The sequence below is a fragment of the Meriones unguiculatus genome, chromosome 14, assembly GCF_030254825.1.
Source record: "Meriones unguiculatus strain TT.TT164.6M chromosome 14, Bangor_MerUng_6.1, whole genome shotgun sequence".
Lineage (NCBI taxonomy): Eukaryota > Metazoa > Chordata > Mammalia > Rodentia > Muridae > Meriones > Meriones unguiculatus.
The window spans coordinates 30,175,165-30,198,458 of NC_083361.1; the positions used below are offsets into that span (position 1 = coordinate 30,175,165).

Sequence of the window (23,294 nt, forward strand, 5' to 3'; positions counted from 1 at the left end):
GTGGGCGGGGTCTGGCGGTGGGCGGGCTCTATTGGTGGGCGGGGCCGGGCTCGCAGGGCACGCGGTCCCGGCCCTCACCTGCTACGGAGGCTGAGTGGCGCTGGCCGGCTGTTCGAGGTCTTTCCCGCTGCTCTGCGTTAGTGCTGGGACTTGTTGCACTAAAAAAAGAAAAAAAAAAAAGTTGTGATAGTAGGTCCCTGCAGGGGCTCTTTCGTTCCACATTCAGGGGTCTCGCCACTCCAAAACTACTTCTGTGTGAGGAGGTGAGGAGGCAAGCGGAACAACACGACCGAGGAGGTAGGGCCTGGAAAAGGGCGTTCTGTCAAAGGAGCGCTCAAGGCTTGGCATGGGGGCGGGACAGAGACCGTGGGCTGTGGGTGTGGGGACCGGTGGACTTCAGGGGATGCCAGGAGTGTGCCAGAGCTGTCTCCTCTTTCCCTTCCTGCAGCTCCCCATCACTCCTTTGGAAGGACAGATTCACAGTTTTGTTTGAGTTTTGATTTTTTTTTTTTTTTTTTTGAGACAGTCTTAACTACGTAGCTGTGGCTGGGCTGAAACTCACTATGTAGACCAGGCTGACCCTCTTGGGATTTGGTCACACTAATCGTACCACTTTAAAGTAAGAAGTGGGTCAGTTACCTTTCAAGTCTGAGCACTCCTGACAGAGCAACAGCGCTTGGTGAGCAGAGGGAACAGAGAGAAAGGCCCACTCTGAGGAACACTGTATTGTGGGGGCGGGTCCCTCAGAAGGAATTCTCAGCCCTCAGGTAGTGTCAATGGATGGGCGTGATTAGCCATGAATTCACCTGTTTTAAGTATACGATTCAGTAAATTTTAATAAAATTTCTGAGTTGTACCAATATTATCACAGTTCTGATTTGAATATTTTAATTAACTGAAAATGCAGTGTTGTGCCTGAGAGGTGATTTGGGAGGGAGGCTCAGGGGAAACATTTGCCCTAGAAGCCTAACTACCTGAGATCCTGGAATCTATGTAAAAAGTCAGAATCTGTAGTGTGCATCTGTTAACTCTGCCCTCCTAACAGTGACAGAGGCGAAGACAGGAAATTTGACTAGAACTCCTTGACTAGCTAGCTTGTATGTGGTCTTGCAGTAGCAACAAATAAGACCCAAGGTGGAAGATTGACCTCTGACCTCCACACACATTCTCTGGCATTCACACACATAAAAATTGAAAGTAGTCTAATTTTCATCATTTATGATGGATTTTTCACTCCTGTTTCGGGACCTAGGAAACCACTCTTCTGCTTTCTGGCAATTCACATAAATAGAATCATATGATATGTGACCCTTTTGGACTGGTCTCTTTAACTTAGATTACTTTGAGGTTCATCTTAGTTGTGGTATATATCAGTACTTCATTATTTTTTATGGATAAATAAGATTCTGCTGTATGAATATACTGCAGTTTGTTTACTCACCACTTGGAATTATTTCCAGCTTGGGGGCTATTCTGTAATGCATGTAAGACTATATAGATATTTTCTTTTCTCTTGAGCAGGTACTTTGAAGTGAAAGTTTTGAGAGCATTATAAATTCATGTTTACATTATAAGAAACTGGCAAACTATTATTCAAAGTACTGTTTTATATTCCCACAACTGATAGTTTTCCTCATCCCTCTAGCATTTTTTTATTGTAGCCATTCTACTACTGCTGTGTGAAATAATAGCTCTTGGGGCTTCAGTTAGTATTTTCATGATGACAGGTGCTGCTGTAGACCTTTTCTTGCTATTTCTAGCTGTTCCCATTTTTCAAATCCTTTGTCCATTTTTAATATGGTTTGTGTGTAATTTTTTTAAATTAGTGATCAATAAGAATTCAAATTCTGAGCATAGAAAGCTTTATTGGATGCATGGTTTGTAATATTTTCTCACAGTCTATTCTGTTTTTCATTTTCTTATTTTTCAGAGTTGGGGTTTAAAATACCCAGGGCCATTTACATACTAGCCAAGTGCTTTACCACTGAGCTCTATCCCTAGCCCTTCAATTTCTTTGTGTGGGGTGGGGGTGGGCTGCTATAAAGTGTGGTCCTCTGAGCAAAACAGCCTCCATCTTCACCAGATCTTGCTAGCAAGTGTCCATCCATTGTGTCTGTGGACTTCTGACATTCCCTTTTAGAAGGAAGGGTGGTGGTGGTCATTATACTTTTACCTGAGTCTCCAGCCGTGCCTCCCAGCAATTTGTATGCAATTATGTTCTAATTGCTCAGGGAAGGGCCTCTATGTGGCTTTGAGGAAACCAACAACTATTCCTTCCTTTGTGACAGCTTGTGGGCCAGGATGCTGTCCATAGTCTCTCACCTCTCAATTGGTAAGCCTAACAAACTCACTGCTTTCCCATAGTGAACTGCAATGGAATTATATTTGATTTGTTGTTGGGACCTTATGAAGAGGTCCTTCCTATGGAAGGAATCATCACAGCTGTGTGTGTGTGTGTGTGTTGTGTATGTAGATATTATGGGTTGATACTAAATTCCTCCTCAGTTGAGTTTTATCTTAGTTTTTGAGACAGCATCTCTCAATGAACCTGGAGCTCACCAATGTGGCTAGAATAGCTAGCTAGCAGGCTCCAGAAATCCTCTTATATCTTCCACCCAGCACTGGATAATAAACGCACATTGCCACGTCCAGCTTTTATGTGGGTGCTGGGCATGTAGGGTGGTCCCAACTCAGGTCTCTATGTTTGCATGGCAAACATTTTACTTATGAAGCTTCTTCTCATCTCCCTTTAATTTTTTTAAGGATTTATTTTATTTTATATGTATTTGAGTGTTTGCCTGCATGGCTGCATGTGGACAATGTGTGTGCTGGTGACCATAGAGGCCTAAAGAGGACATAGTATCACCTGGAACTGGAGTTACCATGGTTGTGAGCCATCATCGCGGGAGCGGAGTCCCAGTCCTCTGCAGGAAGAGCAAATTCTTCTAACTGCTGAGCCGTCTCTCCAGCTCCACTTTCAACACCTTTAAAAATATTTTTTGATTTATTTTATGTATTGATCTTTTGCCTGCTTGTATGCATGTACATCAAAGGCATGCAGTGCCCATGGAAACCAGTAGAAGATGTTATGGATGTTTTGCCTACTTGAATGTGTGTATACCATGTGCTTTTAGTGCCCATGGAAGCTAGCAGAGGGCATTGGATCCCCTGGGGCTGGAGTCACTGAGAGTTGGGAGCTTCCTTGGGTCCTCTGGAAGAGCAGCAAGTGCTCTTAACCACAGAACCATCTCACCACACCCTCCCATTTCATTTTATAATTGGTGTCTTTTTGAAGTACCAATTCTTAAATTATGATGAAGTCCAGTTTAGTATTTTCTCCTATGAGTTGTGCTTTTAGTATCATACGTAATTTTTTTGCCTAATTCAACATTTTTCTTCTGTCTTCTAAAATTTTTATATTTTAGTTTTGTTTGTGTATATGCTATGTAAGGTATAAACTCATCTCTTCAGATAACATTTGTCTAAAAGATGAATATTCTTTTTTCATTAGATGGCATTTGTACATTTGTCAAAAGTCAGTTGACTTAAGTATATGAGTTAATTTCTGATATTTTAATCCTTTTCCATTGATCTATATGTCTGTATGCCATACTCCCTTGATTATTGTAGGTTTAGGCTAAGTCTAGAAATTGAGAAGTGTAAGTCTAGAACATGCTACACAAACTATGTTCTGTTTTGATGTTCTAGGTTATTTACATTTTAAAAAATGTTAAGTTCTGCATAAAGACTTTTGGGGTTCTGATAGGGATTGAGTTGAATTTTTAGGTCAGTTTGGAGAGAACTGCAATCTTAACAGTATTGGAGGGCTAGAGAGATGGCCCAGTGACTAGGAGGGTTTGCTGTTCTTCCAGAGGACTTGAGTTTGGTTTCCAGGACCCACATTGAGCAAGCTCACTACTGCTTTCTCTGAGTCTCCACCATCACCAGAACACACATGCACACAGACACAGACACAGACACATATACATAAATAAAAGTAAATCTTAAGAAAATATATTGGACGTTTGAATTCATGAACATAGGTTATTTATACCTTTGTTTCAGTTTAGTTTCTTTTATCAGTGTTGGAGAGTGATTATTGTTTGTGTCTTTCTTTTCCTGTTGCTGTGATAGAGTATTCTGACAAAATCTAGGAAGGGATTACTGTGTTTCACAGTTCCAGGGTACTGGGAAGTCCTGGTAGCTGGTGATTGAAGTATTGCATCCAAAATCAGGAAGCAGAAAATAATGATTGATAGGGCTTAACATTGGTGACACTATTTTGTCTCAGTCCATCATTGAGTTGTTTACAAGACAGCGATGGGTTCTGTATTCAAAAATTTGCTGTTCAGTTATTAAGTAAGCAGAGGTGATGAAGAACAACTTTTACACAACATTGATACAGGACATGCTTCAATAATAATGACAATGTCAAACGTTGATTGCAACTAGATCTCTGAGTACAGAAATCAGCATTTGTATATACAGTGCACAAAACCATCCCTCAACAATTTATTTGTATTTTCATCTCTAATTTTCTACTTTGTGCCTTTGAATTAGTATAAGATTTTGGTTTTGTAGAGTGACTTAGAAATGTTCTATTTTCTGGAAGAGTCTGTGTAGAAATTATCATTCTTATTTGAAAACATCTGTGGCAGAGCTTTTCTTTGTGGGAAGATTTTGAATTAATTCAATTTCTTTACTTGTCTTAGATCTGTAAGACAAGTAGATCTTATATTTTCTTTTTGAGTCAGCTGTTATACTTTCTAAGAATTTGCCTATTTCATTTAAGTTGTCTAATTTGTTGACAAAAACAGTATCATTCTGTAATCTTTTTCATTTAAGCTGAATGGGGCTGGCTAGTGTCTATCTCTCTTTCTCTTTTGAGGAAAGGTTTCTATGTAGCCCTGGCTGTTCTAGAACTTGTTATGTATATTTGGCTGGTCTCAAACTCACAGAGATCTACTTGCCACCTGCCTCTGGGTTAAATGGGTATACCACCATACCTACTTCTCTCTCTTCCTCCCTTCTTTACCCCCCACTTCTGCCCCTAGAATCTCTCTGTATAGCCCTGACAGTCTTAGAACTCTGCAGGTTAGGCTAACCTTGAACTCAAAAGATCCACCTGCATCTTCCTCCAAAGTATTGGGATTAAAGGCATCTACTGCTAAGGCTGGCTCCTTTATTTATTTGTCTATGTATGTATGTATGTATGTATGTATGTATGTATGTATCTATCTATCTATCTATCTATCTATCTATCTATACATTGGTGTTTTGCCTACATGCAAATCTGTTTTAGGGGACTGGAGAGATGACTCAGAGGTTAAGAGCACTGGCTGCTCTTCCAGAGGTCCTGAGTTCAATTCCCAGCAACCACTTGGTGTCTCACAACCATCTATAATAAGATCTGGTGTCTTCTTCTGGCTTGCAGGTGTACATGCAGATAGAACATTGTATACATAATAAACAAAATCTTTAAAAAAAAAATCTGTGTGAGGGTACCAGATCCCCTGACACTAGAGTTATAGACAGTTATGAGCTGTTGTGTGGATGCTGGGAATTGAACCTGGGTCCTCTGAAAGAGCAGCCACTGCTTTTAATCACTGAGCCAGCCCCCTCCTATTTCTTTATTTTGTTTTGTTTTTTTGAAACAGGGTTTCTCTGTGTAGCCTTGGCTGTCTTGGACTCGCTTTGTAGATCAGGTTGGCCTCAAACTCACAGCTATTCGCCTGCCTCTGCCTCTGAGTGCTGAGATTAAAGGCCTGTGCCACCATGCCTGGCTCTATTCTTTTTTTTTTTTTTTTTTTTTTTTTTTTTTCTATTTTTACATTGGGCCCTGCCAGTCTTTTCTTTTCTTCTACCTTGGAGGTTCTGGGGATGGGATCGAATTCAGGATGGGATCATCATCCATATATATATATATTTTAATGTCTATTCAACTCCTTTGCCTGTTTTGATTTATGTGATATTGAATTTTAGTACCTAGATATTCTAGATATGAATTCCTTATCAGCAAAATGATGTGAAGATAGTTTCTCCCTTTCTATGGTTTCACTTTTACTCTGTTGATAATATTATTTGATGTGTGAAATTTAAGTTTCTCTATCTTTCCTTCTGTTCCTATGCTTTGGTTACATTAAAAAAAATCATTGTCAAATTCAGTGTTTTAACTCTTTTGTTTTCTTCTAGGAGTTATTTATTGTTTTAGGCCTTATACTTAGGTCTTTGGTTCATTCTGAATTGATTTTTTTTTAAATTGGGGAACTAGATAAGAGTCTAGCTTTATTCTTGGAATAACAATGGCTGCTTGCCTGGATTATATAAACCATTTCCCATTACTGTAATCAAATACCTGAGATAGTCAGTTTATAAAGGTGGCAGATGTATTTAATTCAGTATATAAGGTGTTAGCTACCTTGTTCTTGGGCCTGTGGCAAGATAGAAGATAGTACATGGCGACAACAGAATATGCAGAGGACACTGTTCTTTCATTTATGAGTGGATTATGAAAGAAAAACCAAGGTCTCACAGTCTCCTGTAAGATTATGGTCTCCCATGACCAGAAAACTGCTGTGTCCTGTACCATCTTTCCTGATAGATCAAGCTGGCAACTAAGCCTTTAACACACAGATCTTTGGGGGACAGTCTTGATTCAGACTGGCTTGTGGAATTTTTTGTTTTCTACAGGTCCTTGTGCTTACACTTTTGTGATTAGAAGATACAAGCAATGACAGAGCACATATCTCAGTGATTGTAGGAAAGGTCCTTTTTGTCTCCACTGGCTGGCATAAGCTTTGTGTAAGGAGCAGAGTATAGCTGCCTGACATGTGTTGGGGGAATGGGTAGCTTCTGCCATGCTAAGAGCTCAGTTTGACTAGTTCGTTGGAATTTACTACCCAAGACTTACTATGAGAGTTGCAATCTTTTAGTAAACCACAGATTTCCAAAATAGTTGGATCTGACAGATTCTGTTTATGCAATTATTGTCTAAGTAGGAGAAAAGTCCCTGTTCTTTCTTACTCTTCCATTGTACCAGAATCCTCCTCTTCTTCATGTTGAGGAGAAAACATGAAAGGCTCTACACAGATTTTTTCAAACTTCCTGTTGCTCCCCTGTAGTAACTAAGGCAGAGATGCCCTATATTTGAAATATCACCTGGCAGAACATGAACATAGAATGTGGGGAAGGACCCCGAAGGAGAGATAGGCTTAGATTGTTATCTGAAGTGCCTGGAGTAGGCTGAGGCACATCAGGTACAGAAATGGATTCCCTGAATATGAATTTGTTTCTTGGTCTTGGGCCGTGGAAGCTTTGTTCTTCATTGTTAACTGGGCAAGACTAGACATGAAATTGGTTGGGACAGAGGACACTCCTCATGTAAGAAAGGACAGGTGATTGAGATTGGAGCTGAATAGCACAGGTAGATGGTAGAGGAAGGAGACAAAAAAATGCCAGGTGGACTTTATGGAGGACAGCAGATTTCTCTGGTTGATAGTAGGTCTTTTCAGCCAACCCAGAGATTATCATCATCTATATGCAGCTAAAGAAAGCAGAAATAAGTTGCAGTACAGGAACTCTTTAGTAAGGGTGTAATTGTCGGTACTGTTTCTGATATTTAGTGGGGGCAGACAGAAATGTACTGGAAAAGATTTTGGAGTGATTTGCTCTAGACCTGATCCTATGAATAACTTTATTTTAGGCTACAACCAAATTACTCAAGTGGCCTAAGTGCTGTCCAGATGAGATGATAGAAAAAACTGAGATAACGGATCCAACATATCTTGAAAATTTTATGGTTATGTAAAAAGTGCAAGAAATAATTACAATTCTATAGTGCTAAGGTATTAAGAACTAGGTGTGGTGGCATGTATCTCTCCCCAGTATTTAAGAGGCAAAGGCAGGAAGATCATGAGTAGGAACTGCCAAAGGATATATAGATGGAAGGAAGGGAGAAAAAAAAAAAAAGAAAAATACATAAAGGCTGGATTAGGCCCAGTTGGATAGAGTGCTTGCCTAGAATGCAGGAAGACCTGGGTTTGATCCCCAGCACCATACCGAATGTGGTGGCATATGCTTGTAAATCCAGCATTCAGTAAATGAAGGTGGAAAGATCAGTTCAAGGTCATCCATGGCTATATAGGGAGTTCAAGGTCAGCCTGGGCCAGTGACAAAGCTCCCTTTCCCCACAGAAGAAAATAAATTTAATTAAAAAAAATCATTTTATGTTGTATTGGGTGGTGGTATGGGGAGTGCACACCTTTTATGCCAGCACTTGGGAAGCAGAGGCAATCAGATCTCTGAGTTCCAAAATAGCCGGGGCTATACAGAGAAACTGTCTGAAAAACAAAACAAAACAAAACTAAACAAACAAACAAACAAAACAACAAAAAATCATTTTATATTTATATACATTGGTGTTTTACCTACATACATGCATGTGTACCACAAGCATGCCTGTTGCCTTTGGAGGCCAGAAGAAGGTGTCAGATCCTTTGAGACTAGAGTTACAGACAGTTGTAAATCTGTCATGTCAGTGCTGGGAATTAAATCTTCCTCCTCTTGAAGAACAGCTAGTGCTCTTAACTACTGAATAATTCTCCAGTTTAAGAAAAATAAATTTTCTTTCTCTTTTCTTTTCCTCCGTCCCTCTCTCCTTCCCTCTGTCCCTCCCTCTCTCCCTCTCTCCTTCCCTTCCTTCTTTTTCTTTCTATTTAAAAACAAACAAACAGGTGGCTCACCATGGTGGCACACATCTGTAATCCCAGTACTTGCATAGACAGAGGTAGGTGGATCTCTGTGAGTTCCAGGCTGTCCTGGTCTACAGCTGAGGTTACATAGAAAAATCCGGTTTCTAAAGAAGGAGAGGAGGACCTCCCCTATCAGTGGACTTGGGGAGGGGCATGCATGCAGAAAGGGGGGGGAGGGGGGGACTGGGAGGGGAGGAGGGAGGGGCATATGGGGGGATACAAAATGAATAAAGTGTAATTAATAGAAGTTAAATAAAAAAATTAAAAAAAGAAGGAAAAAAGGAAAAATCTGGTTTCAAAAATGAATGAATGAATGAATGAATGAATAAAACAAAATAAAAAATATAGGTAGTATGGTTTATGCTTGTAATCTCAGCACTTGAGAAACTGAGGCAGGAGGATAATTGCTGCATAGTAAGTTCCAGGCTTGACTCGGTTACAGAATAAAAGCTTATCAAAGATAAAAATATTAAGAGCTGCTTCTAAAATATAAATTTCTCATAAAGCTATAGTGGAAATTACTAGAAAGACAAGATTTAATTTACCGTGACATTTCCACAATACATGTTGACTTCATGCCTGTTGAGCAGTGAGAGTCATGTAAGTTAGAAGTGAATTGCCACCCTTGTAATTGTCACATGCCCTACAGGTGCCATCATTCAAACATTCTCAGCACCTCTTTCTGTTCACCCTCTGCCAGAAGCTGATTAAATCCAGTGCGTTTGTCTTGTGAGAAGTCAGAGAGAATATTTTCACCCCCAAAGATGATAGTCTGTTTATCTCCATCCTCTGAAGGCATTTCCTGCCAGGCAGTTGACACAGAGCTTTGGCACAGCTTCAGGAAACTGTTTGCTTCTGTTGACCCTTTCTAGACCAACTTCCCTAAGAACTGGATGAGGGGTCTCTTCGAACTCCTTCACACTTAGAACTTCTTCACAGAACACCTCAGCACTGTGCCATGTGTCAGAGCTATGGGCATCTCCTCTGTGAGGGGAAAAGGTATCTGTGTTAGTAATAGGCTAGGTGACAGTGAGTTAATTCAATAAAATGTACTGAGACATAAGTCTCAGGAAGCTCAGTTTAGAGGCCAGTGAAATGGCTCAGTAGTAAGGCCCTTGCCACCAATCTTGATGACCCCGCTTTAATCCTCAGGTAACACATGGTCAGAGAGAACTTAACTCCAAGTTGTGTTCTGACCCCCAAATGTAAACTACACACGAGTGCATGTGTACACTAAGTGCAGTTAAAAATTTAAAAGGAGCCAGGCATGGTGGCAGATGCCTTTAATCTCAGGACTCCAGAAGCAGAGACAAGTGGATATCAGTGAGTTTAAGGCTAGCCTGGTTTACATAGCAAGTTCCAGGCCAAACAGGCCTACACAGTGAGATCATGTCTTAAAAACAAAACAAAATAAAGGATCTCAGTACCCACATGTCAACTCACAACTAATGGTAATTCCAATTCCAGGGGAGCTAATACCCTTTTACAGGCATTTCCTGCCATGCACATGGTACACAGACACACATTCAGGCAAAACACTCATACACATAAAATCAAAATGAATAAATTAAAAAAAAAAAAAACTTCAAAGGCAGCAAGCTTGAGATACAAAAAGACACAACCAGTTAATATTTCTGTTAGTTGTGAGCAGGTTTCCATTTTCTCTACATAATATTGTTAGATAAATATTACTTAATTCCTTTATCCTGCTACATACTCTAAAGAAGATTCTACAGTTTGGGTAAGCACCAGAACTGCAGGCAGCAGTGGCTGTGGAGGCAGGACAGAAGCCATAGACATGGAAGTGAACAGCATGGTAATAGTGGCAAGAGAAAGAATTCATGGTGTGGCTTGGGCCAGAGGTCTGATGCCACACAAATGCTTCAGACTGGGAGTGTATGTGTGGCTCAAACTCAGCACAAGGCCATAGATTAGAAATCCAGAGGCCTCCGAATAACAAGAATCAGTGCAAACAGCAGATTTGCAGGAAAAAAGTAGAGAATGTAACACAAATACCAGTGGGAGGTAAATGGGAAGAATATACAAATGGCAACAGTTTAGAGGCTTAGATTTAATTTTTACCATTAAAATTTGGCCCTGGAGACAAAGTGGTCCCCTGATGTTAGCATTGACATGAATTGTAAGTTCAAGGTCATTTTTGATATATAGTGAGGCCACAGTAGGACCCCTTTTCAATAAAGAGAGAGAGAGAGAGAGAGAGAGAGAGAGAGAGAGAGAGAAAAGAAAAATGTTGAACATTGAATTAGGTTCACGAATGATAAAAAAATAACTGAATTGGAGCAGAAGGGAGTGAAAGAACGACTCGTGACTGAGATGGAGAGCCTATCACAGCTTTCAGATGCAGCTACAGTTCTATAAACCTACAGGAATGTCCTCGAAGTGACTAACGTACAAAGAAATTATTGACCCATCTAAGCCTTCTGGAAATGTACTGTACACAGGGCAAATGGGTTGTAAAAATAATGCTTAAGATCAGCCATGAAACATTAATAATAAGCTTAGGTAAGTGAAATTTTAAAGATGATGGATCTAATTGATGACTTCCTTGTGACTTCACCTACAGATCATCTCCCTTTTAAAGGGTTAATTATAGCGGCGATTATGCAGAGCAAAAGCCTGTGGTGAAAGTGTGGTAGAGGACTATACTCTTTGTTGAGCAAGCTAAAACAAGCTGGTCTGTAAGCAATTATTATCTTCATCAAAATTCCTAGCTCTAATGTTTTGGTTTCAGTGGCCCAGCACGTATGCCTTCTCAAACAATTGGATGGATTTAAAACACTTAGGAGATGTTTGTGCTTATATCTTAACATAGCATCAGTTCAGCAGGAAAAGGGGGTTGGGGAGTAAGATTTGGCATTAGGGCTTAGTTAAAAAAAAAAAAAAGAATAAAAACTAAAGTAAACAAAAAGCCCAGAAGGCCTAACCCGTGCATATGAATGATATTCTTTATTTAGCCTTACAATGCACATAGCAGCAAGGCTCCAGTCCAGAATCAGGAGTGTCTTTTCTTTACTCCTTAATCTGTTAAATCTCTGGAAAAAAAGTGGTCAGCAATTGACCTGCTTGGGCATTATCCACTGCTAACATTTTTGTATTGGAGATACTTTCTAAAATGATTTCTCCTTGCCTTTTTTTGTTTTGTTTTGTTTTTGATCTTTTCAATAAAACAAGTGTTCTGGGGCTGGAGAGATGGCCCAGTGGCAAAGAGTACACACTGCTCTTCTATAGGTCCTGAGTTCCCAGCATCCACATGACAGCTCGCAACTGTCTTATGCCTTCTAGTGTGCTACTGTACATGCAGACAAAGTACCCATATACATGAAATACATAAATAATTCTTTAAAAAGAAGTCTTCTGTATTCTAAGGACAGTTTGGGGTGCCTGCTTGGGAGAGCAAATGATTTGAAAAATGCTTTTCAAATTTTGATTTATGTCTGTATGTGAAGAATGTTTCTTTGCATTAGATTACGAAACTTGATTTGATATAAAAACCTTTACAATTTAAAAAGAACCACAAGTGTATTTTGAAATATGTGTGTGTGTTTCTAGTCAATTAGGTTTCTAGTTACATTGTATGCTTAATGATGAAATACAATGTCAAATGTTTATATTATATGTTCATTTGAAATGCCTATAACTTAGAGCTGGGTAAGAATAAGTAAAACTCTTCCAGCAGACCTGAGTTTAGTTCCCAGCATCCGGGTCAGGTGGTTCACAACTGCCTGTAATTCCAGCTCTCTGAGATCTGACACTTATAGCCTCCTGGAATACCTGTACTTATGTGCACACTTTTACTCCAGAAACAAACACACAGATACAAAGTTAAAAATAATTTTTAAATCTTAAAAGAATTGTCAATAATTTGACAGCTATAACTCTGTAGTGAATGAAAGGAAGTTGCTAGGTAGATATTGAAGGTGGAGTTGATACAAATAGAAAGCTGACTAGCTCATGCTTTCAGGAGTCTCCCAGTGTCTGCTCATTCCATAGACTGGGTCATGGTGAGCAAGCATCATGAGCTGTGAACTGTCTCAGAGAATGACTTATCTGCTTTGCCTAGGACAGGAAGAAACCAGAGAAGGCTTGAATAAAGAGACTGCATTTGTTTTGAACCTTTTGAGATGCCAACTTTTTTGATATTTTCTGGTAACAAGTTGTTATGAGATTGGAGCATAGAATGCTGGAAGCCAGCACTGAGATGCAAAGTTTACAGAATCTGGGATATCCAGGTACAGATGCTTCACAAGTGAGCTGGAAGTTCAGGTCTAGAAAATATAAGAGAGAAGTTAGAGCTCTAGAGATAATAGTTTGACAAGATCAGTGTATTTAACTGAGGCTATCTAAACACATAAAATGCCTGTATGCACGAAAGAGCCAAGAGGAAAATCTACTTGAAAACTACACAGAAAAGGAGGCAGTGATGAAAGACTGATAAAGCAGAAAGCAGTATACAGTAGATCCAAGAAGTCTTCTATCCCAAAATAATAAACTGTTTGTGTCAGGAGGTGGAAGAGTGAAGGGCTGTTTTGGTGTGATAGGAAAGGCTGAGGGAGCCTATACATAACTAAGGGTAAAAGGATTGTGGAGCAACATTCAGTGCTGAGAGGTTTGCTGTCGTGTCTTTGTTTTGTTTTTGTTTTGAAACAGGGTTTCTCTGTTTAGCCCTACCCATCCTAGAACTCACTCTGTAGACCAGGCTGGCCTTGAACTCTCAGAAATCGGCCTCCCTGTCTCCCAAGTTCTAGGATTAAAGGCCTGCGCCATCACCTCCCAGCTGTCAGTGTCTTTTGCATTATACTCTGAGGTTCCAGAAATGATGAGTGGTTGTAGAGATGGGAAAAGGAGTTGATAGAGATTCTGGGACCTCAGGCGGCTACAGGAAAAGTGAATAAGCAGAATGTTTGGAAAATAAAAACTAGAATAGTTGAAGCTGGACATTGTACAAGCCTGTAATCCCAGTGCTTTGAAGGTTGAGGGAAGAAGATCAGAAGTTCAAGGTTATCCTGGCTACATACAAACTTTGAGACCAGTCTGTGATGCATGAGACTGTCTCAAAGCAAACAACAACAAACTGAAAAAGATCTGGGTTTACAGATTACCAAGTATTTTAGGACAGTGTTTGAAGAGGTACCCACACTACATCTTCCTGGAGCTATGTCAAAGCAAGAGTATAATCAGTAAAATGATGCCTTCTGCAATCTGCTGGAATATTGTAATTTTTCTCCGTTGTTACTTTCTCAGCTTAGACTATCAATCTAGTGGGTGAAGAGATTGAAATTGCTTTCAGCCTGCAAAGGAATAAAAAGAAACCACTGATCATCCCTTCTCAGAAAGCCCACAGGGAGTACTTCAGAAAGGTACACACAGAAAAGAGAGGATCAAACAAGAAAGAGAAAGACAGGAGGTGCCAAGATACAGTAGATCCAAGAAACCTTTTATCCAGGAGAATAAGCTGTTTTTGTCAGGAGGTTGGAGAATGAAAGGCTGTTTTGATGTGGCAGGGAAGACTAAGGGAGTTTATACATATGTTTTCACAGTGTGAAGTCAAGGTTCCCATTGACTTTAAGGAGATGTTTGTTTTTTAAGAATTAGTTCGTTTTAATTTTGTGTGTATGAACACCGTATGGATGCAGTGCCTGTAGAGGCCAGAAGAGGGCATCAGATCACTTAGAGCTGGAGATAACAATAGTTGTGAGCCTCTGTTTGGGTGCTGGGAGCCATCTTGCCAGTACCATAGTTAGAAGTTTTGAGAATCAACAAGCTTAGGACAGTTGCTGTGCAGAGCCAGAAGCATCTAAATCACTAGGAGTAAAAGGATTATGAAAGACATTCAGTGCTGGAAGGTTTGCTGTCAGTGCCTTTTGCATCTTACTTGGAGGATCAGAACTGGAGAAATTCTTTTGTAGACTGCTCCAGTAGTATTTATTACGAATTCTTCTGTTGATGTGCTTTGAACATGTGCTTCAGCCACACAAACTGATTTATCAGCAAAAGATTTATTTCTTCACAGTACAGGAGTTGTCTATATTGGAAAGCTGAGGCTTAAAGTAAGTGCATATATTATATGCAAGTAAACAACACTTGGTGGTAAAGTACACACACACAGAGGAGACGTAGAGTGACAGCTTCCTAGGCACCTGCAGATTGGGATTTTTGTAGATTTATCTCTCAGCTGTTCAAGCCGTTTATAGTTGAAAGTGGATTGGTGAGTATGAAAGAAACTATGGATAGTATGGAATGGTGATTATCCTAAAGGGAAGGAAGAGATTAGGACGTGCTCAGCCTTCCAGGACACTTAGAATGGCTCTGTTCTGTCTCTGGTGAGTCAGCCCTGTTTCCCACGAAGGCAGAACTTTGGGGAAAGTCTGCCCCGAAATGGCATGATAGATGCAGACAAACTGCCATCCCCTGTACAGATATTTAAAATTTCAGTCATAACTGTGATTATGCAAACATTAAAGTGAATAGTCTTTTCCTAACCCATTATTTTAATAGAAGCTCCCTTAGCATCTGTCAGTCCAGCTGTTAGGAGAATAATTACTTTATCAAACTGCATGTGTCAGGGCTGGAGTGATGGTTCAGTGGGTAAGAGCATGCACTGCTCTTGCCAAAAACCTTGTTCTCTTCAGCTCCCATGTCAGTCAGCTTGTCACTCCAGCTGCAAGAGATCAATGCCCTTCTCACTCACAAGCATATGCACATGTATGTAATTAACCATAAAAAAATCTTAAACTACAGATCTAAATTTAATTTTTATGTGTGTGTGTTTGTGTGTGTGTACTCATGTGTATAGGTACCCTCAAAGGCCAGAAGATGGTGTCAGGTCCTCTGCAGCTGGAGTTGCAGGCAGTTTTAAGTCACCGAGTATGGTTCTGGGAACTGAAATCTGGTGCTCTGAAAGCCAGCATTCTTAATCACCGAGCTATCTCTCCAGCCCTCAGTCTTTTATTCTTTATAAAGTGTAGAAAAGAATTAGAAGATGACAGCTCCTAAAGTATTTTTTGATGGGCACCAAGGGTTGACAGCTTGCTTGCTTTTTTGCCTGTTTTATTTTATTTGAGATAGGACCTTACTAGTAGCCAGGCTGGCCTCTAATTCAGGATTGCCTGCTTCTGGGTCCGAGTCCTCAGACGAAAGGCCTGCCCTACCATGTGCAGCTGCCACTTTTGTTTCTAATTGATTCTTTCTATTACCTGGAGCTGTTTTTCCAAAGGGCACATCATGTCACTGTTTCCAAGACTACCATGTCCTCTGTAATGAAATTTAAATTTCTTAGTATTAACTTCTGGTTCTTACCATATATGACCTTTTATTATTCAGTTATCAATAAAACACTAGTAATTCAAATCCAACAAAAGCACTGTGGCACATGTACACTTGAACATAAATGAACATGTACATGCATACAAAATTAGAGGAAACTTATTTTTATTTGCATATTATTTTATTTTGTCTTTTAAGTTTTTATCAGGCATGCCTTACCTATATTGTATATAAAAATTCTTTTTAAGACACAATGTCGAAAAAGTTTTACATACATATTATATAACAGTGTTCTGAATTTCCTGTTTCTTGCAATTTAAAAAAACTAAGCAGTCTTGGAATTGGTGAGATTGCTCAGCTAATAATAAAATTGTTTGTTACCAAGACTGACGACCTGAGTTACGTCCCTAGAACTGAAATAATGCAGAGACTCTGCGAGTGCACCCGCTCACATACATACACAAAAATAAGTAAATATTTTAAATTAATCAGTCTTTAAGAAGATAAACAGTTTTTCTGGGTTACAGAAGGTTAGCATGAAATCAGTAGTTTCAATGGAGTGTTGTAGCAATTTCTTTGGACCATTTTAAGTGACTTTAAGGTATTGAATGATCTATAAGGAGGTGAAACCATTCTCTTTTTCAGGGTAGCTCCTTAAGCTTAGGAAGTAAACAACCCAAAGGCTTCAGGAAGTCTTTGAAACTGATGAGATACACTAGATTCCTCTCTCTACACACATACAAGCAGAAAGGATAGCAGAGACATTCTCAAACAAGCTTGAAAAGGCTCAGGCTAACTGAACCCGTAAAAGACACTCTTCAATCTGTGGAGTGACCTGCAGATTATATAGTGAGCCCCAGGTTTCCAGGTTTGTCAGCCATGACCCATGTTGGGGTGGGCTTTTGGTCAATGAGTCAAGCAGAAATGTCTCAAATTTCTGTTTCTATAAGTAATCCTTCACCCATACTCTTGTAAGTAACCCTTCACTGTAACCCCAATAAAACTCATTGGTTCATCAGGTTAGACCTTGGTGGTATCATTAACTTGGGTCTGTTGATGGTTTCCTTTCTAGGGTGAGATGTTTATTCAGGTCTCCCCAGGAATAATGTCACAAGTGACCTACTAGTGCTCTTTGTTTAACAAAGTCTGGCTGACTCCTCAGTAATCTGCTAAAAGTTTTATTAAACATAGGCTTATTTTGTAGGAATGAATTCTTAAAAATTTAGTTGGTGAAATTTTTTTTAAAAAAAGATAGGCTATAGAGGATGTACTTGTTGTGTCCAAGTATTGCTGTGAAGGAAAGAACTGTATTTTATTTCAACTAATATAATTTTTTCATAGTTCCTTTGGGGAAGCTTGTGTGAGTGTGTGGTAATGGTAGGGCTTTCCTACAAGGAAAGGTATGCTCTGTACAACTAACAAAGTAAAGACCTTATCCTTTAGCCCAGTATTGATTGGCCTTGGGATTTGAAGTCAGCAAGTCTAGACTGCTGCTTCCTTGTGACAACTGCTTAGATCCGAGTGAGAAGCCAGTGACGCTGCACATTCCACAGTGCTTATGGGGCTTGGAAGAAAATACAGAACCAAAGAGAAGACAAACAAGGCCTTCCTTCCAGAACACTGAAGGTGATCTGGCCCTGCTGCAGCCTTCCCTCAGGCCACATGCATGTGCCTCCACAGCTGGTCCCCTTTGCTTGTCAGAGCTGTCTCTTGTTTATTTTAAACTTTTATATGTGAGTGTGGATGAGTATGTGCCATGGAGAGGTCAAAGAAAATTTTTAGGAGTCGGACCTCACTTCTACCTATTTGAGAAAGGGTTTTTGCTACCTTCCACTCAAGAAGCGCAATTTTCATGTCCTGTGAACAATGTGATTACAGACAGACACAGCTGGCTTTTTATCTGGGTCCTGGGGATTGCATTGGGGCTGCTGGATTTGTGTGGCTTGTGCTGTTCCTTGCTGAACGGTTGCACACATTCTTAGCTATTTCTCACTGTGCTTGAGATTGTGCAGATTTGCAGACTAGCCATGTTGATGTCCAGACTGGCCCAGAGTCTTTTATTTATTTATTTATATATTTATTTTTAATATTTTGGGCTTTTTTTTAAAAAAAGATTTTTAAATTTTATTTTGTCTGCACATGTGTATGTCCACATATGTGCTTGGTACCCACAGAGGTCAGAAGAAACAGCTGAATCTCTAGAAGGTGGGTACTTGTGAGGCTTAGGCTAGTCTTGAACTCACTATATAGCTAAAGATGTCGCCACTTTTCACATGCTAGGATTACAGGTGCGTATACCATACCCAATTCTTATGCAGTAATGAGAATCAAACCTAGAGTTTCTGGATTCTAGCTAAGCTAGATTCCAGATTTCTCAGATTCTGCCAACTGAGTAATATTCCCAGCCCTGTGTTTTGGTTCTTGAGACAGGGTTTCCCTATGTATCTCAGGCTGGCTTTCAACTTGCAGCAATCCTTCTGCCTTGGCTTTCTAAATGCTGAAATTACAAGTATGCCTCAATGTATCTAGCTGCTTTAGAAATGAATTTCTAGACCGGGCGGTGGTGGCTCACACCTTTAATCCCAGCACTCAGGGAGGCAGAGGCAGGTGGACCTCTGTGAGTTTGAAGCCAGCCTGGTCTACAGAATGAGTTGCAGGACAGCCAGGGCTACACAGAGAGACCCTGTTTTGAAAAAAAAAAAAAAAAGAAAGAAATCAAGTTTTACTCAAATCTGGGTGAATGGGAGCAGACTGAATTAAATAGAACTTCTGAATATTTTTTTTTTTTTTCTTTTTTGAGGCAAGGTCTCAGAGTGTAGCTGGCTGGCCTAGAACTTTCAATATACACCAGGCTGGCCTCAAACTCAGAGATTCCCTTTGCCTCTACCTTCCTAGTCCTGAGATTAAAGATGTTTGCCAATACATTCAGCTTTTTATCTATTTATTTGATTTTTCAAGACATGGTTTCTCTTTGTAGCCCTGGCTAGCCTGGACTCGCTTTTTAGACCAGGCTGTCCTTGAACCAAGTCACAGTGATCTGCCTGCCTCTGCCTCCCTGAGTGCTGGGATTAAAGACGTATACCTCAATGCCCGCTGATAATTAATATTAAAAAAAAAAACATTTCCAGATGATTTCAAATAACATTCACGTTAAGCAGTTTAACTAAAACACAATGTTCTTAAATAATAGAAAAGGAATTTGGAGGTGAAGGCAGGAAGATGGAGAGTTTAAGGTCATCAGTTATTAGCAGATTGGAGGCTAGCCTGGGCTATATGAGACACTGTCTCCAAACCAACCAACCAAACACCACCACCCCAAACCCAAAATGTCCCAAAACCTAAACAAAAAAACTAAGTAGAAAATAAAGGATGTTTGGAGACATCTGTCCTAGAAATCTAAGTTATCTAGGCCAACCGTGTCTCCCATTTTCCTGCTGCAGAGAAACCTGGTTGTTTGGGCCAGGAGGCATAGCCCCACAGGCAGGCTAATGGGCACATGTGCTGGAGGGAAACAACTGCTTCATGAGTACTAGAGCTATAGACCCAAAAGTCTGTCCCTCAAAAAAGCCGTATATCAAAATAAAATTAGTGAACCAGAAACAAAACAAAACAAAACAAAAAAAACCAACCAACCAAACAAACAAAAAAACCAAACCCAGACAACTCATGCTACTAAAGTTCAGGACTTAAAACAGCAAAAAGAAAGTAAAGGTTATCTTTGTGATGTCCAATTCTGTTTTGTGTGTGGTAAAATAGTTGAATTTTAAGTCTCTCAGAGTTAAAATACACAGACACTTAGCTATAAGATGTGTTGCCAGGCATCTGTATGGAACATAACCATGTAATCAGACTGTATTGTACTTCTCTACACAAAGAGAGCCAAAGCTACTACGCCTGAAAATTAGGAAACTTTCATTTGCCTGACAGAAGACAGTACAGAGGAAGTGGCTTGGAGGCAGAGGAGAAGCAGGAGAGAGGATGAAAGGACTGTATTCATGCTATCCAAATTAGAGTCAGGATGTTTATGCTCAAATCTTGTCTTGGCTCTTGTTGAGGGCGCTGAACAACGGGGACATGGGAAAGTGTATCTCTGAAGTCCCTAATTTAGGCACTAAACAGACCAAATTCCTTCCACAAATGCTTCCTATTTTCAGCAGTCTGTGTTTCTGAACATACATTGTGATTAAAGTGCACAGCTGGTTAGTGCCTTCTTCTTCTTCTTCTTTTTTTTTTTTTTTCTGCTAGCACTTTCCTATAGCTATTATTTGATTCTGTTGTTTATAAGCGGCATGCCTCTACAGGACTGCAGCCTACTGGGAAGTCTTTTTATTTATCTATATTTCTAACTGTACTACTACTTTCTCTCTGAAGACTCCCTTCCTTAGCCTCTTGAGGAGCTAGAATCACAGGCATTTCACTGTTCTCAGTTTATTTATCTTTTAATCACTCAAATAGCATGAATGCATTATGGACTTATTTCATGGTAGGCATATAGAATGTAATTGTGAGCAAACTACACCTGGCTCCTCTCCTCAGAGCACACTATCTTCCTAAGAACCTTATATATAACTGGTCTTGTTCATCCAACAAAATGAAGATTTGGTTAATGAAAATTAAAAGAAATTCCAGATGTCTGTACTCCTAATACATTTTTAGTTAATATTAGCCTCTTGCTAATGTTCACATAGTAGAATTAAGATCAGGGCAATATTTGGAGACTTTTAAGGTATGCTAATTTCTTCCTGAAAGAGCAGATCTAGTAAAGGTTTTTCTTACATGGGCAGACAAGATGTCTCAGTGGGTAAAAGTACTTGGCCTAAGTTCATTTCTGAAACGTATAAAAAAAGCTAGATGTAGGGGCTGGATAGATGGTCTAGTGTGTGCTGTTCTTGAAGAGGATCACAGTTCAATTCCAAGTCACCCATGTGGGGCAGCTCACAAACAACAGGGTAACCGCAGCTCCAGGATACTCAGTACCCTCTTCTAGACTTCATGAGTACCTGCATTCACTGGTGCACATAATCACACATAGAAACATACATATACACGTAATTTAATTAAGAGTAATTTTTTTAAGAGCCAGATGCAGTACCAGTATGTGTCTGCAATCCCAGCCTTCTTATAGTGAGATGGGAACAGAGACAGGAGAATCAAACAGAGGTTAAAGGTCAGCTAGACTGGAGCGCAATATGGCAGAAAGAAGATAGATGGAAGAAGAGAACCAACTACTCAAAGTTGTTCTCTGATTTTTACACATGCTTTGTGGCATGCATGCAACTTTGGATAAACACGTACACACACATACACACATTTGGAGTTCTATGTATAATTTATAAAGTAAATTTTCAGACAAAAAGAATGACTTGTACCTCATTATTGTCTCTTGCAATTGCTTCAGCACACATAAGAGGAAGAAAGTCTTGATGGTTTCTGTTCGGTTGGTTTTCTCTTTAGATGTCACCCATGGAGGAAATGGGATGTTAATGCATGTTCTGTTAATTTCAGAAATGAGAGACTGATGAGCTTCTCTTACAGGGCTTAGTATACATGCTTGAGGCCTCTGAACAATCTCTACCACCCCTCCCCCACTACAGCTTCTTAGAGTTTGCCAGGAGTGTTAAGCTATGAGGCTTGGCTTGTCATTGTCCATCTCCTGTGTCCCTGGTCCTCTTCCATGCTGCCATGCAGGCATTCTTTCTTTCTGTGTTGGGGGAAGAATTACTAATTTAAGACTGGAGATTAGAGAGGAAAGCCCATCCAAGTGTAGTCCAGTTCTGCTGTATGATCCAGATGTCAGTGAATTGGAGTACAAACTCACTGTTTGATTTTGAATTTGGAATACAACCTATCCTGACTTGCTTAGTTACAGATAGTGCCTTTGTTTTCCAGAGTGCCTCAACAACAGCTGGAATTTTGGGTTTTCTTCATGTAGAACCAGTTCATCTTAACAAAGGTGAAGTCTACCAGACAGTCCAGACATCCTCTCTGATGCCATATGATGGTGATAAAGAGTTAATGACATGATACTACAATTCATCTGCGGTACCCTCTTTTGGCAAAGGAACAATAGTTTTTATCAGTTTACTTCTTGCCACTAGTTGTGTTTGATCATGAGCAAGTTGAATTATTTCCAGGATGAATCTTAAACTTATTATTTTTGGTGCTTGTCTTGCAGCTGAGTAAATACCCCTTCAGGATGTGTGACAATTGAGTTGGCCAGGGTTTTGAAACAGGCCTTGGCTTTAGAGCTTGCTTATATTCATCTGCACACACTGGCTCTTTTGAAATTCATCTAGTCAGTGTAAAATTATAAAGCGTGTGTGGTTACAGAGCAAACTCAGAGACTCACATTGTGCTATACTCCCCGCCATAAAATTGTAAGTTTTGTTTTGTTTTCAATCTGTGTAGATCTGGCTCTCCTGTAAGTAGCCATATAGACCAGGCTGGCCTTGAACTCAAAGAGATCTGTTTGCCTCTGCTTCTCTAGTGCTGGGATTGAAGGCATATGCTACCACTCTCCACTAAAATTATTAATTTGAAATTCTAAATTTTGAAAGTCAGTTTTCACTATTGTTCATTCCAATTCCAAGGTCTATTTCTAAGTGTTTATAGGAGGAGAAATCAAGTTACATGTCTTCATAGCAAGTATGGGTCTGGACGTAGTCTTTTCTAAACGGATTGTCAAGCAACTTGGAATACACAGATAAAGAAGACTGGCACTGATAACTGGCACGGATAACTGTCTTCTGCTTCATCATTGAATGACGCTCTTTTCTACACTTTGGTTTTGTCTGCATGTGGAGTATTTTAGATTCTTACAAGTCCTGTAGAGCTTAGGCTTTAGACCCATTACTTGCAGCCCTAGAGCTTTACTTTTGCTACTGGCTGAGATAGCCAGGGTAGCTTCTTTTAATGTCTTTTGGGTTTCCTACGGTTCCTGGGCCCAAAGCCAGCAGAAGGGAAAGAGCGCTTGGGTTTGTTTGAAGGCAGTCTAGCTGTACAGACAGCTTTTCCCAGACTTTCCCAGCTCCAGCTTTTCATGCATACCAGCAGAGCGGCTTTTTTCCTCTGGTGATTGAAACCATCTGGACGGCAGGGGGGTCACGTGTGTATGAGAAAATGACATAAAGTTTCTGATCCCCTTGTGCTTCTGCTTCAGATCCAGACAGTTCTTGGTCGGAGGGTGCTGAGGTGAGGGCAGTGCAGTCTGGGAGCCCGACTTCCCACCCTACCCTGGTCACACACACGGCCCCCGCCCGT

At 40.1% G+C, this 23,294-nt stretch overlaps 1 protein-coding gene across 2 annotated transcripts in view; it reads left to right on the forward strand.

Annotated features, from left to right (window-relative positions):
* The first annotated feature begins 160 nt into the window (after positions 1–160).
* Dennd2b (DENN domain containing 2B) overlaps positions 161–23,294 on the forward strand; it is a 165,283-nt gene continuing 142,149 nt past the window's right edge. The window contains exon 1 of one of the 2 annotated variants that reach the window (XM_060367065.1): positions 161–297. The gene's annotated coding sequence lies outside the window, so the exon portion shown is untranslated. Of the gene's footprint in view, positions 298–23,207; positions 23,226–23,294 lie in introns of those variants that run through there. The other variant, XM_060367064.1, reaches the window with a different exon arrangement.